The sequence below is a fragment of the Coptis chinensis genome, chromosome 8, assembly GCF_015680905.1.
Source record: "Coptis chinensis isolate HL-2020 chromosome 8, ASM1568090v1, whole genome shotgun sequence".
Taxonomy (NCBI): Eukaryota; Viridiplantae; Streptophyta; class Magnoliopsida; order Ranunculales; family Ranunculaceae; genus Coptis; species Coptis chinensis.
This window is the reverse complement of record NC_141463.1, coordinates 54853057-54858540: the sequence shown is the minus strand read 5'-3', so window position 1 is coordinate 54858540 and position 5484 is coordinate 54853057. Positions and strand designations below refer to the sequence as shown.

Below are 5484 nucleotides of genomic sequence, written 5' to 3'. Positions count from 1 at the left end.
TCCGTCGTTTTTTCTGATTTGCGACGGGTTTTAGTGTCCCAGGTTCCCGTCGTTAATATTTGCGACGGAAAATTCCGTCGTAAATGGAATTAGAAGACGACTAAAATACCCGTCGCAAGGTCATCGCAAAGACAAAAGACAGCCTTAGCCGTCGTTGTTTAGAAAAAATATTTTAAAAAAAAATATGCAGGCCAAATGACCTGCAACTGCTAGAGTGGCTAATTCAACTGCTAGATAACTATGAATATACATTTAAAAAGCACATGGTAACTCCATCGCATAAGTAGTATTATTTGCTAAGTGGTTCTTTCAATAAATAATTTAAATGAACAAATGAATTAAAATAAAAAAGCTATTAACTAAACTTTATAACAAACTATAGGCTTTAGTTTTCCATCACTTGCACCATGCATATTCTCGATAAGCCAGCCCTTCTGTAACATAAGGAGCCTGCACCGACAAAAGTTTTTTTAACAAAATATAACTTGATTTTAGAATCTAAAACTAGGACATATCTAATAAACAAAAATTGTTATCTAAGGGAGCAATACATGAGTTCATCAGATTTGAAGACGCAAAAAGCTAGAATATAGTTTATTCTTTAGACAATTCTAAGCATGAAGTAAAACAGTCTTCTTCCTGTCAATACAACACACACATAGCTACATACACTTTAACATGCATTATAACCTTATAAAATAATAAATAGACTAGCCCTTTAATAAACCTAACTTCAGTAAATCCTTTGGCTTATATGATACCAGAGGCATAGGGTTAGAATCCCGTCAACATCAATAAGTTACTATGTAAAAAAAAATGTATAACCTTAGTTATACCGAAATACACGAAAAGATGACTTACTTGGATCAGTTAAAACAATCAGTCCATCTACTCTGAGTGGTTGTGTAGGTACATGGCTGAAAATACATGGCTTACTAGATAGTTTGGTGTGTAGCATGGGCAACAATCTTTCTATACATTGCTACATAATCAACCTGAAAACGAAGTAATATATTTCAACTTAGTGAGGGCTATTTCACCATAAAAAGGTACATATCCATGCAATAAAAAATGATGTAAAGGTTCCTCAACCCTTTTGCTATCCATTATACTACTCTAAACTACAAACCTAACCCATCTAGAAATCAAGTCCATCAATTTAGGATTAACTAAACCATGTTGTAATATCCAACTTGGTGATAACCTTAATTCATTCTCTCCGGCCATAATAGAAAGTCCAAGAAAAAGAAGATGAGTGGACAACCCTTATTCAAAAACCAACAAACAAATTCAACTTCAAACGATTAAAATGCTAACAAGCTAAAAGACTTCATTGAAATAAAAGGTTCACAACTAAAAGTAAAGATCAGAAAAATTAAATCATCACAACCAACAATAATATTGAATTCAAAAGAAAAGTGGGAAATATGGAGAGTAGTCTAGGTACGTTATGTACTTTTCCTCCCATTGTTTGTTTCATTCAAAGATATCTTACTTAACTATTTAATGGAGTGGATCAATGGAATATATTCAAAGCTCAAGCCGCCAAGTAATTCAATTTCGCACCTCAATTATAATTCAAGACAAATATTGGAAAGCTACTACACTACACACACTAATGGAAACCATTGAATACTACTCTTCCTCATGTAATTGAACCTCCCCCTTTATTATCCATGGTATAACTATGATACCTACCTGGAGGTATAAACACTACAATCTAAAAATAATATAAAACTTACTTGTATACTTCTCACTTGAATTTTTTCTTATTCCAATCAAGTCTCTTAAAGATAATATTCTCATTAAACTTCAATCCTTTCTTGATTTACTTCTCAAAGATTAAAAAAAAATGATGGCATGTACTAGTAAGAAACCAAATGACACTTCTTAAAAACATAACAGATAACATAGTCACTAACCTTGTATTAAACAACAAGCCAGGTACTTCCAACGATGAGTGCCACACTTTGCAATGTCAGTCCAATCTTCAAGTTCCACCACAAACACAAAACACTAGAAAAGCATGAAGCCCTTGTCAACGAATTACTTTCCCAAGTGTTCAATGCATAAGCCACTAAAGAATATAGGGTAGCACAATATGAAATTAAAGTAACTATATTAGATCATTCATTTCATCTAAAAATACAAAAAATAAATTATAACAGCACCTAGACTGATGGTTCCTACAAACAGTAAAAGGAGTGCACACTATTATCACAAAGGAAGATAAGTTTTTTGCAGCAAAATGGATCATGGAAAAAGCCAAGGGTCATTCTCGAAGTTATTTTTGAATGCAAACTAAAGAACATGCACTTATCATTCACAGCTTCACCTTCACGCCCTCTACTCTCCTACACCAAAAAGAGCACTGCCAAAAAAGCTTCAAAGCTCTAAAATATGTAGGACAAAGTATTTCGACCTCAGTAATGCTCACAAGCACTTAAAACCATACAAAATCCGTTTTGAGCTTAATCCCAAGATTAACATGAAACTGAGGTTGCAAGGACAAAGTAAGTATGAAACTTCTTAAATGTCTAAAAGTGAATGAAGTTTGGCATTTACCATGGGAGAAAATTGAATGATCAGAGATAGTAAGTGCAGAATCACAGATGATATTAACCTTGGCAGCATCAACTCTCCAAGCAGGACGCTGACAAAAAATATTTTTCTCAACTGCCTCCAGAAATTCCCTAGACACAAGGACATGTATCTGCCAATATAAAAATATTCAGGTATAATATATTTGCCACACTTCTGACCTGAGGATACCTCAAACAAAATTGAGTGCACGTTAATTAAAGACCACAAGGCCTTGGTCTATGGGGATATGCACAACATAAACTATTCAGTATGAAGACTACGAACTTCCTGTTGGTTATACTTAAATCATATATCAGCCTTAAACTCGCTAAGGCTCTGAGCCTCTCAATCCACCAATTCAAAATGCACCAGACTGTGCCATATGTGTCCAGAAAAATGCAACCATTGCAAATCAAATGCCTTGAAGTGTTGGTTTTATTTTCCTCGCTTTGTGATCGTAACTCGTAAGTGCGAAACGCCGAAACTAAACAAAGTCTTCGAGCAAAAGATTAGGAAGGGGAGGCCCAATTTCCATTGCATGGGCTTGAACTCATTAGCACAGTAGATAGTACTCTGACTACTTTCGTCAGTTTCGTGGACCGCAAAAGAATGGGTATTTCTATCATAAAATTTCAACTGTCATATTTTTCTACTTTATTTAGATTTACTTTTTTCAACTTTGACCGTTTCGATTTTCGAGTACCAACAAAACTGCATGCAAAGGCTAATTGCCAAATGGTAAAATCTGAAAACCCAATCTAACGCTAGTTTTCTTCATTTCAACTCTTTAAATTGAGGACAAAGCCCTCAAACATCAGCTCACTCAACTCTCGAACTCTAGTCTTTTTCTCTGTGAAGCAATTAAACAAGCTAGCTGAAGTTCTTTCAGCAAACATTCTCAATGGCATCCACAAGAAGAACTCGGTTTCTTCATTAGTGTTTGTGTTTCTTTTTCTTGTTTAGCTTCTCAGAAGCTAGGGAGTTTTTAGTTGGAGGCAAAACAGATTCATGGAAGATCCCATCCTCTCCATCAGAGTCACTGAATGAATGGTCTAAAGCGTCTCGTTTCAATATTGGCGACACCATCGGTACTAGCTAACAACTATCTTCAAATCCCACTTTATTATCTCCTACTCATTTCTTGAGATATGCTTTCATATTGTTCTGTTTCTCTAATACTTATGCTTTTCTCTGTTTTACAGTTTGGAAGTATGACTCAAAGAATGATTCAGTGTTTCAAGTAACAAAAAGTGATTACGCCAACTGCAATGTATCAAGCCCCATTGCTCAATACAATGATGGGAACACTACGGTGAAGCTTGAGAAGCCATGGCCATACTACTTTATCAGTGGAGCAAAGGGACATTGTGAGAAAGGCCAGAAGATTATTGTTGTGGTCATTACGCCAAGAACTAAGTCCTTGGGAGCTATCTCTCCAGCACCTTCTCCATCGGAATTCTCTAGTGGTCCTACGGTCGCTCGTACTAGCGGTGTTTCTGGTTTAAAATGTGGCCTGATGATGGTGGTGTTGGGGATGGTTTTAGTCTGAAACAGTGATTGAAAGAGAGGGTTTTAAGGGAGGGAATATTCTTTATTTATCTTCTGTCATCAGGTGCTTCATATAATAGACCACAAATCAGCACAATAGACCACAAAAAGGAAAGGCAAACAAAACTAAGTCATACTATTTGTCATAATTTCAAACTCTACAAACCCAAGTTTCTAAGTTTTAGAAACATATCAACCCCAAATCAATTTTAGCAGAGAAAACATGAGAATCAACTCACCTGAATCAAGTCTAGTCAAAATCAAGGCAAGGCAATCAAGGTAAGGCAAGTCTAAGTTATCATATTTGGTATACAGGTGTTCATGCCTCTAGCAAGGCAATCAAGTGTTTATAAGATATTATGAATTATCAAATCTAAGGTAGACAACAACTCCAACAATGATTATTATGAGGCCTATCAAGATAAAAAATGTAGCATCGATTAAAAAGAACAAAAATTGGTACTCTGTAGTCTATATTGAAACTTAAAGTACCAATGCAAATGTATCGTCGGATAAAATGAGAACTACAATTTCAGAATTTGAACATAAGACCAGAACAGACATTAAGGCACAGTTAAACAAGCCTCATGAAAGATAACTAAATACATATGGTACTGCATACCTAATGGTCGTAGAAGCGGGAACGACGCCTCCGACTACTGCCATAAGCAAACAAATACACAAAATATATTAACTACATGAACACGATGAGAAAATGAGTATATATTTAACCATCAAAACACTACTAACCTGCCATGACCAGAGCTCCCCCTAGGGGGCATACGGGAACTGAAAAACTCGACATCATTGTCATCAACTCTATCTATACTCCGCAATATCTACAGATGTCACAGAACCCTCGTCAGAATTCGAAGGATCATGATGAAGTATGAACAAGATGGAATCAATTGGGCAGTTGGGCTGCGAAAATATCATCTGTGACACCATCCCTGCGAGTATCACATTTTTACAGTTTATCACTTACCCACTACAAGTTCACACATAAATCAAACATTCAAATGTCTTAAAGCTTTACAACATTGCCCTACCTTCCTTCGTTTCAATATCAAGGATTAACATCTAATCAAACCAGTGGTTTCCCAATAAAATAACTAGCTTACAATCGGTGATGTTGAATCCCCAATTTTAAAAACCTAGAAAATTGAAAACCCCCACTTTAATTAAACCAAAAAACGAAATTGAATTAACATAAAAATGCATGCTTAAGCAAAGAGAAAAGAAGGTGATGGAGAGAAACCTGACGACCTTCGATCTCTTTAATCCAAAGTAAGTGAAAGATGCCTCAATGAAGTCGTGCAAACAAGAAGGAAAAAAATTTGTATCTAACAGTAG

General features: G+C 35.6%; 1 long non-coding RNA gene across 1 annotated transcript; it reads right to left on the bottom strand.

The window, feature by feature from the left end:
- Nucleotides 1-221: 221 nt before the first annotated feature.
- On the bottom strand, nt 222-5266 carry LOC147481989 (uncharacterized). Its single transcript, XR_015205505.1, has 6 exons — nt 5181-5266; nt 4882-5081; nt 4754-4790; nt 1923-2016; nt 862-995; nt 222-450 (listed from the first exon to the last, which is right to left on the bottom strand). It is a non-coding gene; the product is annotated as an uncharacterized LOC147481989 (long non-coding RNA).
- Nucleotides 5267-5484: the final 218 nt, after the last annotated feature.